The following is a 13,423-nucleotide window of genomic DNA, read 5'->3' on the forward strand; positions in this document are numbered from 1 at the left end:
ACATGGTCTCCTGGACTCCTCTTGGACTAGTGCAAGGCTATTGTAAAAATTAAGAAAAAAAAAAAAAAACGAAAGTAAGGGAAGACTGGTAAGTCATATGAGAAGAGCAAAACCACACAGAAGAGGAAGCCTATAGGGGCAAATTAAATCAGCTGTTTGAGACAGCCCTACAGAAGGCAAACCATATTAAACAACAATATAATTTGTTCCCAAAATTTAAATGGAACTACCACTCAGGCTCCTTATCCATATTAACAGGTACAATTAGAGTGATTTCCAGTGATTTCTCAAGTAAGTGCCATGTCCATCAAGGACATCAGGGATGAGAATTGGTCCCTAGGGACTTCACAAGGGTACTGATATTAACTTACTTCAACTGTGATTCTTGCCCTTAGGGCAAATAACATAATTGCAGTGCAATGTGCATTTGGCCTCAGCCTGCTTTTGCTCAGTTTGCATAGTTCTGTACTTTCCTATTGTTTCTGTTGTACAAAATGCCATTGCACCACTTTGATAATGTCTGAATATATCAAAGGCCAGGGGAATTTCGTTATGTAAACACATCATTTATTACTATATACAGCAATGATTACCTGACATCAAACTCATCTAGGAGCATGCTGTGTGACTACAGAGTAGGCGGTCTTACTGTTAAAGAGCCCTATCGATTGACAAGTGTTTGGAGAAGAGACAATGAAGGGGAAGGGTGTTCTATCAATAACTTAGAGCCTAAAATTCAACAGATGACTTAAACATGGATATTTTCCTGTTCCCACCTCTTCCAAAACTGTGACAAACCCCCAAAAAACCCTGCTCTCTTAAGAGCCACAGAAGACAGGGTAACAGCTCTGTTCTGCCTTGCTTATTAGCATCAAAGTTTAAGACTAGAGGATGCAGCAACCTGTGGTTACAGGTAAGGTGAGGATGGACTCCCCATCACAACATCCACCAGCTCTATCCAGGCAGAGAATGATGGGATTTGAAGAAGAAACAAAATAATCACAGACTCCTGATACAGGCAACTGATTTAAAGATGATGGCCCAGAGAGTCCAATTTATCAATGCATACAGAAGAAAAACAAAAAAGTTACCACAGTGTTACCAAAAGGACTACTAAGGAGATTTAAGGGGTGGGAAGTAAAAAGCATAGTTTTTTTTTTTTTTTTTTTTTGAATAGCTAAGGTACTTCTCTATGCAATCAGATTCAATTTCATCATTGTGACAGAGAAAAGGTATGAAACATTAATGGTCTGTACTGGACTAAATTGTTAGATGTACGCAGGCATACTGTATTCTAAAGAAAAATGTATATGAACATAAAAACTTTCCCACTACATTTAACTGGTATCTCAAGTAGATGCTTACAGGTATGGTTCTCATATATTTATAGATTTATCTCTTTTCACCCGTTTGCGCTATCTAGTAATTTTCTTCAGACTCAGCAATTCTCAAAAAAAACAGAAGAATGAACTCTCCCTCTCCTGCACTGACACAGTGAATTCTCACAGTCATACCTTTTGACTGTCCAACAGTTTCTGGAGCTGCTTTGGTTTCTCCAGAGACAATGCTCTAAACTGAAAAACTCACTCCATGAGAGCATTTGGAGACACCATCACTTCAAGCGAATTTCTAATTTTATTTTTTTAAAGTTTGTGGACAACACAAAGAAAACAGAATATAGGCTTCACTTCTGTAGAAAGAAGATACTGAAAAACAAAACCAAAAGCCTTTAGAAGAAACAATTTTGATGAATAAGTTTCACCTAGAACTAAATTTCCTGTAAGCACAATGATATGATGTCAGATTTTCATGTCAAATAGGTAGAACATCTGTGTAATTTCAATGAACTTGAATAAAAACAAGAAACAATATGTATTCAAAATAACTTTGCTTGCAGGTTAGACATGAAATTGTTGACATATTCAGTAGCTGTTTGTCTGAAGATCTGACCCACAAGTTGTATGTATTTCAAGCAGAAAGAATAAGAGAGAGTATGAATTAAAAGATGAATTTTGTATGAAAAAGTGTCTAACGAAAATGTCTGTCGGAAAGACTCTACTCAAATGTAATTTTTCCATACTGGAATATACGGTTTTTCATTACAAATATTTTATTTTATGAATGGACTTTGTAAAGAAATTCAAAATATTTAGAGACTGAAGTTGTTTTAATGTTCTTACATTCATTGTTTCTGCAATACAAAAAGAGAAGGCACTATTATTATTAAATAATTTAAAAACATTTGACATCTAATGCAGAAGTTTTTGTCATTAAACAGTATTTAATGTAGCCCAAATATATACTTGCTGCAAAGACTGCTTAGAAGGATAACTCTGGTCAGTTTTGACTCATTGCAGACGCAAGTTTAGCCAGAGGTCAAGGCTTGCTGAACTCAGTATAGGTTTACATCCGTCCTAGAAAGGACAGTTCTAGAAGCCATGCAGACAGAGGGGCTGATAAGACTTAGCATCTGGAAAGGGAGAGCTGAGAAGTCACAGGCAATGAATCTAGACTCAAGGACACTTGAGACAGCCTTACAACTTGTGCCTTCCAGACCTGCTTAGGAGAGCTTCATAGAGGATGTCCAATTTACCCAATTCTTGAAACAGGCTTTGCAAACGATTTCTGGATTGGTTTGTCTGTTATACTATTAGCTCTCTAGTTGAAGTATGAAGGAGTTGATGAAGGACCACAAAAACAGACAACGACAATTTTGAAGCACTTTCATGCCTTATCAAGTTCAGTCCAAAACAGGCATCACTTTTGCACTTGACACTACTTTTAACATGCTCAAGGGCTGCAGAAATTTACATCAGCTGCCTGAGAGGAAATTGAAATTCCTGGAGCTACATTACTGTTTTCAGACTACCCAGAAATTCCCCTTTATGCAAAAGCCCGATTCCTTAGAAAGCTGGTTAATATAACTTCTACTGACCAGGTGTCTGAGAGAAGAAATGAGGCCATACTGAAAGAGGACATTGCTCTTTAGAGACAAAGAAAAGACGGCATGATTCCTACTCACCAAAAATTTACTAGACCATATGTGGACAAGTTGAAGTAGCCTAGCATCTGGAAAGGGTGAGCTGAGAGGCCATATGCAATGAATCTACAATCCTTCACCAGGTTCACAAGGGAAACTTTAAAAATAAAGTTTGACCAAGTGAAAGAAGGTTCAGCACAACAAAGAGAACTAGGGGAACAAAGAGTACGAATGAGGGTACAGCTGAGTTGAGCTGAAAGCTGGAACAACTCTCAGTGTAAGGTGAATCTCGAATTTGGAGCCTGATAGGGCAAGAAATCAGGAAGACTCCAATACGTATGAAAAATATGTTCAGACTGCAGAAAGGAATGTTTTTAATGGGTTTCAAAGAAGGGCAGCAGAAAAGAGTTCAGAGAGGAGAACAATAAAAGTAGCTCAGGTAACATTTATGAAGGGAATGGGTGAGAATTCTGGCAAGAATAGAAAGGAAAACGTGGTATCTGCTCATACGAAGCACAGAAACAAGGCTTGATGAAAACTTAAATAAAAAAAAAGGAAAGACGAGCTCAAGTTTATAAAGCTTCTCTGATCGGGAAGAGAGTAGGATGGAGAAGCAGCATTATTTGGCCCTGATTGTGAGCAGAGTTGGCAAGTCTGAACTAACCGGAAAGTGTCTTGGGAGATCTGTCTTCTATTTATTTTCTTCTGTGGGCTGGGTTTTGCATTGTGCAGTCTTTGCTTAATGTACATTGGCTATTAATGCATTCCTTCTAGGTAGGCTACTGTTTAACTTCTGAAAGGGACTGGTGTTAGTTTTAGGAACTTAGGCTATGTATGTAATACAACATGAAAACTATACAGAGAAAAATCATAGAAAAATCTCCAAACACTACTCCACAGCCTTCCTCTTCAGGCCTCCTTTAAGAAACCTCATGCAAAAAAATTACCCTCAGCTCAGCTGTAATTTCTTTCAAACACATCCTTGATCACCAAGAATAATGACACTCCACCCTCTCGTTTCTTTGGGCAGTGTACAGAGACTGTATTCAGTGAGACTACTGCATCTGCTCCCCTTATGCATTCTGCAATCCTCCAATAAGGTTAGTAATATACAAGATCTTTGGGTTAGCTCAACAACGTTATGTTGCCACTCAAAATATAAGCAAGACTATAGTTTTTGTAAAAGTAAAGGTTAGAAATTTCAGAAAGTGATTGTCCAGAAGAAGATCTTCTAGAAGGGATAAGATCTGTTATTAGACTGAGAGATGGGATATAGATATATTCACTAGTACTAAAGGCCTGGCATTAGTCATCACACACAATACAAGTAAGACTCTGTCAGAAGGATAAGTCTGGCAGTATGTAACCTCCCTCATATTTGTCAGTGTAAACTCATTTCACCCAAGCAAATAGATTTTGAAACAATGTCATTAAAGTATTAGCATTTTTCTTTGTACTGGGCTAAGTGTGCTAAGAAGACAAGGAAAAGAAGGTAGAAGTAAAACAGTATGAGACAAGAGAATACACAAAATTCCTTAGATATATATCTCTGTGGTAGGGTAATGTTTTTGTGACACATTCAGAGATATGTAGAAGCTACCTGTATTCATCCAGAATTGTGGCCTCTCAGTAGAAAAAAATAACAACAATAACAAAGCTGCTTGGGAGGATTCTGGAAGTTAATTTATTTGCAGAAAAAAGAATGCTTAGCAAGGTACTAAAAATGTAGAAAGGATAGGGGCAGACTGAAATTTTGCAATGTAGTTTACCTGGGCTGTGAAGTTCTTACAGTACTTGTAGACTGTCATATCGTTCTGTTTCAAATTAAACATCTGCTTACTAAGCAAACTAGTTTAGTCTTTCCATATCTTAAGTCACTCATATCAATATAACCTAACAATGATAATGAATTGTCCAGGATAAGTATGTATCACATCTAAATTTTGCTGTTAATAAGAAGAAATAAGGTTAGACATTTCCTGGATGATCCACCAAGAAAATATATAAGCTGTTTACAGTTCTCTCACCATGTTGGAGAATACATGTTCTTATAAATAAGTGTGGGATGCATTGTTAGAAAGAATACACTGAATTTATGCAACTGAACAATATGAGAAAAACTACTTTTCTAGAATGACATTTTTGAAAGACATCTTTTGGTGCTTGATTAAAATAATGCAGGAACCAGTACCAACAGGTAAGTTTAATTGGAGCTACTCAAAAATGAAGTCTATGCTGATTATTCACATGCTGCAGGACATTGGGAAACTTAAGTTTAGCTCTGCAGAGAACAGGAAACTTGAACAGTTCCTGGACAAACCGTAGACATAGAAGTGCTATAAATGTATATTCTTTGCTAAGACAGAAATATCCAAATAAATAGGAAAATATTCTGGGGCCAAATAAGCAGCACAATTATGTTGTAAATACACAGACACACATAAGTATATAGTGTTACAATCAATTGCATAGAAATTTATTGGACTCAGTATAATGACTGTCATGTGTACTCACAAAGAATCAGTCCCTATCCATTTCATATTAGTGTTTTCGAACTTCTATTGACATCTCATGTGTGGCCCTAAATGCTTGTTTCCTGAGTGACTCATCAACTAATTCATCAGCTTTCTGGAGTGCCCTTACATTTCAAGAAAGCTGTCCTACTTCTGCAGTATGAGAAGTTAGAGCATCACAAGTGCTACGGGCACTATAGAGAAGAGTAATAATCTCAAATGTAATGTTTTAAGATGGATCAAACCAAAGAAAGAACAATCAGATTATCCAAATGTATTCACCCCAGCAATCTCCCTCCGCTGTAAGAAAGAATATACGCTGTGTCTTCTTCGACAAATAAGTTTGTGTGAGCTAAGAAATTAACATTGTATAAATGGAAGGACCCAGAAAAGCCACTGGGCTTGAATCACTGAAGCCAGCAGGAGTTTCCCTCAGATTGCAACAGACTTGGATCATGTCTGTCGTTGGCATGGAGATACAGGGCCTATAAAACATTAGAAAAGTGAATTTTTATTAAACAAATTATCTCAAGACCTTGAAAACACGTACAGTACTTTTTGCTATTTAGTTTTTCTTTTACTGGAAGCAGTAAATGAGAAACATTTCCTGCACAGTTTATTGAATGTGTTTGTGCTTAGTGCTCAAAAAGAATACGCCGCAAGGTAGTCAGGGCCTTTTATAAAATGTTACAGACCTTTTGGGAGCAAAAGTTAAGAGGAAGAAAAAAAAGTCAGAGAGTCAGAGGGACAGCAACTGGTGCACATTTCTGTTACTAACATATATGGTGGCCAAGGAAAGCATCACATGCAATTAACAATACACAGCTGTAGTCACACAATGCATCTCATCTGTGCAAGAGTAAAAGTTTATACAGCTGCTGCTAGCTACTCAGGAGTCACAAATGCAAACACATGATTGCATTATATTTACAAATTTCCTACAGAACATTCTGCGTTTGTATGGATTATATTACATTCACTCAGAATTTGATGACAAATTACTGTAGATTAATCTCTTCTTAGAAATATGTGAAGCTTTTAACGAAGTGTACATAAACCAAGCTGCTAGTTGTTTTTCATTGTTAATAATGAGTCCTTTTAAAATCCAAAGTTTAGAAGTGTTACAAGGCATGCTACTGGGCTTTCATTCATTATATTAATAAAACTCCATAAAGCAGACTGTTGCTGCCAGAGGGTATTGCTCCTTTCTGACAGGTACAGTGACAGACACAAATTTTCTATCTCCGAATAGTACTATAGATAATATCAACTGAGACAAAGAGAACAAAATGCATGACAATCGTTCAGTCTCATAGCAAAGAGATTTGTAGCTAGCTACTAAGTATGCTTCCCAGCAAACAGACTATGTTGTCCTATGTCTACATGGAGGAGTAATATTTTCTTCGAAAATTCAAGGGCATTTGGTTTGTTTTTACTCTACTTGAAAGATTGTTTTGTTTGTCGGTTACAGCTAAACAGGTGTGGGGTCCAGCCTTTTTATTTTTGCCAGCAAAATGACTATTAAATGACCATTTGTTCCAGAACACTAACAATATAATTTACAGTAAATATCTTAAGCAAACGTTTTTCTCAGGTCTTTTTTTTTAGTAATAATATCCAGAAATGAATGCAACTCCCTCTCCCTTGCTCAGTACTGGCATTTCTAAGATGCCTTTCCCAGTGATAAAACAGAAAAACCTTGGGATCAGTCCAGTGAAGACAGGCAAGTCTCCTTTTTCCTCTAAAGTTTAATCTGTGGCTTCTGGGCCAGAACACCCATTTAGATTTCCCAACAAAGAAAAATAAAAGAAAACGTTTTGTTAAAGATGCGGGGAAGCCTAAAAAATATAGTGATAGGACTCTGCAAGCATGTTTCTCAGGCTTTGGCCCATTCCTTGGATCATTCCTAAGACTATTTCCCCTTCTGATGAACTCATGACAGTTAATCTGGAGTCTTCTAACTGAGTACTGTAAATACCACAGTGACTTCTGGAAGAGAAAGAAGTTCTTGATCCCAGTTCCTTTACAATAGGGGACTTTGTAAGTCAGAATTTAGAACTAGATCTAATAACGAAGGCATGAATAGTAGAGTTGATGCCATATTCTCCCCTCGGTGTGTCTCACTGAGCAACAGATCATAGTAAGGACAGGAGTTCTTCATATTGCTTTTTCTAGAGCCATGTAAACTGAAAGCCAATAGCTCACCAAAGAGAGAAAATGCAGGGTCTACTTGCAGATCATCCCAGCTGGGTGTATACAATCTCAGTCTGGCAACAGGACTAGAAGGTTTTAAACCACTATTTGTAATTGAAGAGATCACTATCAGCAGTGTGTTCATGAGAACTCCCTTATCAGAGCCAGATCCAAGATTAAACTAGCTCAGATCTGGTTTCCAAAAGCCATAATAGGCAGATGCCTAAAGAGGTTTAAGAACTGGACAAACATATATGATATTCTCTTCTACTGCTCTTCCAACCTTCATCTATTTTAAGCTCAGAGGACTTTGTAAAACAGATGGGATTATGCTTGTTTTGTAACTCTCATTAGATTTCCATTCCAGATGTTTTTCTAGCATCACCTTAAGCCCACATAAACTTCTGGCATCCACACCATCATCTGACAACAAGCTCCATAGGTCAACTACATAATGAGGCTACTACATTGTTTAACTACTCATTTACCTGTCTCTAACTAGCCTTGTTTGATGTCTTCACCATCCTTTATGGAAAGGATGGAGGCTAATCCCTCCCAGGCATCTCTTACATTATTCTTGAGATCTGAGTAATGGAAATTCACATAGTATTTAATATCTTTATGCTGCAGCCAGACTCAAATGACAAGAATGATCACAATTAGAGGGCAGAAATCCATAAAGTTGGAAACTCATCATTTCCTCTGTGAGCAGACTTCAATCCTCTCTGATTAAATTTAAATTACAATAACTCTGCAAACAGCTAAATTGTTCCAGCACCTGATACCCATTCCAGAAAAGAATACTTGAACCCATCTGTTGTACTGAGATGCACCCTTTTAACTTGCAACACTGACCACTAAGGTCAGTTCCTGCAACAACAAGATAATCTAGAACTAATTCTGAGTTCGCTTACAATCCACATGCTCTAAAATTAACCTCAAGCCTTCCAAAAGCTCTCATCTTGTTATTCAATTCATTGTTATTGGCACTAAAGCTGGGTTTGTAAGTAACTATATTGTGTTTTAGTGCCAGCAGCTCCATATAGTATGTTCCAGACATAATGAAAACTTCTCTCAATATTTTTCCACTGTTTTCATTGTATTTAGCTCTCAGACTCATCAGGTAATTTGAGATTCCAAATTAGGAATTCTACTAGGCAAAGGAAAAAGAAGACTTGCCCGTCTTCACAGGTTTTTCTGTTTTATCACTGGGAAAGGCATCTTAGAAATGCCAGTACTGAGCAAGGGAGAGGGAGCTGCATTCATTTCTAGATATTATTATTGCCTATTGTTACTAAAATCCAGGGATTTCCCAAGACTACCACATTCAAAACTGAAATAGTATCAAAAGAGTGTTAAGAAAGGATATAAAATCCATGCTTAAGTCACAGAATTTCCAGTATTTTTTAATTGAGCACTGAGCTAGTTAGGGAAAATACTGAGTGGTGCAATTAACCAAATAAGTACAAGTGTCAAATGACAATGGATGCTTCACAGGTTGAAATAAAAAATAAAGCTATAGCGCATTAAAAACTTAATACAGTACAAAACCAAAAATTCTAATAACCATGACCAAGATACTGTAGTCAACGATGTTGCTGTACATAACCATATTGAAACTATTTGAAAAGGACAATTGATTTGCAAAAATATGCAAGCAAAAAGTTGCTTTTCTGTATGACATCTACTTGCAAGAAAATAGACTTCAGCGGCAAAAGGAAAATATGAACAAAACCTAAGCACAGCACAAGTAAGAATGCTTTCAAAACCTAAACCCTTGCATGCACACAGGTATGATACATGCTCTCCGTCACAACAAAAAAGGATCTGATAACCCCTGGAAAGTGAGTATCTTTTCTTGCATATGCAGATGCCTGCCTTCCTTTTCCCTTTGTGTGCTCAGTGATAGGTTCCTCTCTTCCCCACCACCTGTTTTTCATAGACATTCAGTAAGATATGTTGCAGCTTACTGGCAACAGCTAAAGTAGTGCTCAAGTGGCTGGAGATATGGTTTTCTGAGAGTTTGACTGCATTTTCTGAGAAGCAGATGTCCACATTACCAAAAGGAACTTCAGATGGTATTAGGAAACTATGATCACTCAAGGGATATTACATTTCTGTATGTCCATTCCTATAGCTGAAACAGTCCAGAAAACTTTTAATGGAAACTTCCCTGATTTTTGCTGAACAGTCCTGTAATAAGCTCAGAAAACATTTAATTGGAATCTGATAATATTTGTTCTTCTATTGAGGACAAGTTCATAGGTAGTGCTATTCCCTAAATACCAGGGGGTCTCAGAAAACTTTAACAAATAAGAGGTACTTTGTTATAAACAGACAACTTAGGTCATTACATAGACTTGCTGATATATCTCTTAAGACTGAAACTAGTCATGAGGCAGGATGCCAGTTTTTCAGCCTGGTCTAACTTGAACTCTGGCAATCTGAGGCAACAGAGATTGTCACTACTAATGTACAACCAACTTACTGATATTTTTCTGGGTTCAACAGATCCAAGGACATGATTCATAAACCTATATGGAATTTATTCATGTTACTCAGAAATCTTTTCTAATAAACTACACACACCAGGAACCTTGCAAAAAGCATGTCAAGCTACTTTGCAGAACACTGATCAATACTCAAATGTCACTCGTGCAGAGGAGAGTAACTGTGTCATGTTAGTGAATAAAGCAACTTCTTTCTTTTTTTAGTGTGTGTTTTGGAAGCTACCATTATGCTGATCCAATAGTTGAACTTCTATTTTAAATAAGGTGAATATTAACCCCAGCCATATGCAAAGAACGCACCTGATAAAACAATTATTTTTCTTTATGAACCACATATAAAACACTCATTCTGGGTGGAATATATACACAAGGGAATATATACTGCCCACCTTCATATTTATGAATCATGTTCTCGTCTTCTTAGCCAATGCTTTTGTGATGTACCTCCTTCTCAAATTAAAAAAAACTAATGAAGATCACTAGGGGAATTATCATGTTTTTGTTTGTTTGTTTTTTAAGCGGGATTTCTAGTATGCTCATCTGTTATCAAATTATTTTCATTGGAGCTAAAATCATCCATCCCACCAAGTTTGTGTTCTGGATGGGAAAAATAACCAAGAAGCCTTGTGTGTATGCATATTGTTTCTAATGCCTTCCAATCTAGCCTTCTGCTGTCATCACACTTTAGAGTCTTTATGTCCAGTCATCACAGTAGTCAATAGATTCCCCTTGGGTGTCATCATTTGATAAAGTGGATGATAGCCTCAGATTTAACTGCCACCTTAAGCATGCCTCCAATTCTGCTTCACCATGAAGGAAGTCACTACTGAATGCATTTCAGCTATGTAAGAAAGACAGAATATAACCACGTTCTTTCAAGGCAAGTACTGCAGTGAGATTATCTGCATTGTTTGCTAAAGAAGTACCTGAAAGAAATTTTACATCTGAGCATGCTGTTCTCCCAGTACTACATATGTGACTAAGAAGGAAAGAATGAGAGGAGTTGGGAGCTGAAGGGGTGAACTACGTAGGAACCAAACAGAATTATGACTAAAAAAGGGCACCTGAGTTTCAATTTACTTCAAGATTTTTGGATTGTGATTTTTTTTTGACTTCTCCATAGTGCCCTTTCCATATGCCCAAAGGAATACTCTTTTCCATTGACCTTCTATACCACTTCTTCATATTTCAAAATTTTGTGCTTATTCAGTTGGCCTTGCTCTAAATGGTTTTCCTGCCTATGTTGTGTTCACTTACTGCAGATTTCTGGCCCCCAAGAAACCAGGATTATTATTTTTTTTTTATAACAGCCTTTTGTGCCATTTGGCAACTCAGGTGATGAGACAAAACCCTAGAAAATAAACTAATATTGATGGCTCCTATTTTTTTTTTTACTTCTCTTGATTTGCCCTCTTTATTTTTGAGGACATCTGAGAGAAAACGCAACAGGAGATTTTCTTAGAACAGGTTTTCTGCTCTTAAAATGATAGTGTCCCTATTATTATAAAATGAATTTAAGTAAAATGGTTTGTCTCTCTCCAAGATATCTTACAAACACCACAGAGAGAGAGAGAAAAATAAAGAGACAGGGAAAGTTCATCTATAGATTTAAATACCTTCAGATCCTTGTCTGTCTTTAACCATATCTCAGTAGTACATTTCTCTTTGCTTACCAAAAAAACTCAGCAGAAAAGCAGTTGGGGTATACTGCCTTAATCAATAGAGTAATTATTATTATTTTTTTAATAGCATACCAGCATGAATAATTGAAGAGAAGACAATGACACTGCAGGTCCTTTCTACCTGAGAATGAATAACAAGGCCTCAATGTTGCTGTATTTCGTAGTAAACCACAGAACAATTAAGATAACTTATAACAGTTCAATGTTCTCTTGTTTCTTATTAAGTTTTAGTGACATTTTTTTTCTGAATCCTAACATACCTTCCTTCAAAATCTGTCAAGAATTAATAGTTTAAAGGACACAGGATAGCTGCTCAGCACATGTACTGACAAAGGGATCTGTTACCTTAGTAACATGTCTGTATGGCACTTCCTCCAGCTTATGTTTCCAAACATGATTTTCATATGGCAACGCTCACTTACGTATTTTGCTTAGTTATGTTTACTCACCGTAGGAAGTTTAAGGCCATGTCTTCATACCAAGTTACACTGCTTTAACTGAAGGTCAGATCTGAAACCAAGTAGAAAATAGGTGATTTTACTTATTTCACTTGAGCAGGGACTATTTGGGCTTAGAACAAGTCAGTTAGGAACAGATTTAAACTAAGTTGAAACAAGTTGTCTTTGAAAGGCAGTAATAATGTCTCTGGTGATTTGTCAGAGTGTAACTAAAATCTGTAAAAATCCATGTGCAATCCCTAAATAAAAGCTCATATATCCTGGGAGAAACCTTCCAATCCCAGGCTATGCACAAACATAGCTTTTTATGCTGCCAAGCCATGCCTTTTTCCCTGGAAAAAAAAAAAAAAAAAAGTTTGTTTGCTTAATTTTCCTTCACAGTGACTTTTGCCTACAGTTAGCAGACTACCTGCATTGCATCGTTTCTGCAGCGCTCTAAGACTATTAACTATGCCATACCAAGTTACTATCTAGACTTACAGTACCTAGCATATTGACTTATTAGCCAACAGATCTTAAATAATTATTCTGAACTACTGACCATGTAGCAGATTAAACCGATGAAGACATGAAATTTATGCTTTTGAGATATCTTGAAGGGGTGTTCAGCAGTAATGTGCATGTGTTGGACTGGGAGAGAGTCAAAATGAAGTCCAATTTACATGTTGCAAAAAGGGATTGGATGGGTAATGAGATCTGATATCTCCATTGGTATAGGATAGTCATGGCTTTTAATAGATTATCCTAGTGTCCATATAGATATTTACACAGACATTGATTTCCCACGTTTTTGTCCCAGTGCTCCATCCTATTCCCTAATGCTGATGGGCAGAATGAGAAGCCAACCCTCATCAATGCAGCTGATACATAAATCAACAGCATGGCAAAAACACTCCACTACCTACTTCGAGGCTCTGCCACTGCTGCAAAGGCTGACACAAACATATCTGACGTTCCATTGCTCTTTGGATAGAATTGCTATAGCCACTTGCAATCATGTGATACTTACTGCCTTCTAAGAAATACAGGCTGGCTCATTTCTGGCCATTCAGCTCTGATTCTTGAGAAGCCAGGCTCTTAAAGTCTT

The 13,423-nt window shown here is 37.0% G+C and overlaps 2 long non-coding RNA genes across 4 annotated transcripts in view; one reads left to right on the forward strand and one right to left on the reverse strand.

The window, feature by feature from the left end:
* The window catches only part of LOC121076825, a 2,473-nt gene extending 287 nt beyond the window's left edge, over positions 1-2,186 (forward strand). Inside the window, exon 3 of the long non-coding RNA XR_005823740.1 lies at positions 584-2,186. This is a non-coding gene — a long non-coding RNA (uncharacterized LOC121076825). The remainder of the gene's footprint in view (positions 1-583) is intronic.
* The window catches only part of LOC121076824, a 93,552-nt gene that overhangs the window by 16,549 nt on the left and 63,580 nt on the right, over positions 1-13,423 (reverse strand). For 2 of the 3 annotated variants that reach the window (XR_005823737.1, XR_005823738.1), the window contains exons 7-8: positions 12,328-12,388; positions 1-37 (exon numbers count right to left, since the gene is read on the reverse strand). The exon at positions 1-37 is cut by the window's left edge and continues 25 nt beyond it. This is a non-coding gene — a long non-coding RNA (uncharacterized LOC121076824). Of the gene's footprint in view, positions 38-5,469; positions 5,979-12,327; positions 12,389-13,423 lie in introns of those variants that run through there. The other variant, XR_005823739.1, reaches the window with a different exon arrangement.

The sequence above is a fragment of the Cygnus olor genome, chromosome 12 (assembly GCF_009769625.2).
Source record: "Cygnus olor isolate bCygOlo1 chromosome 12, bCygOlo1.pri.v2, whole genome shotgun sequence".
Taxonomy (NCBI): Eukaryota; Metazoa; Chordata; class Aves; order Anseriformes; family Anatidae; genus Cygnus; species Cygnus olor.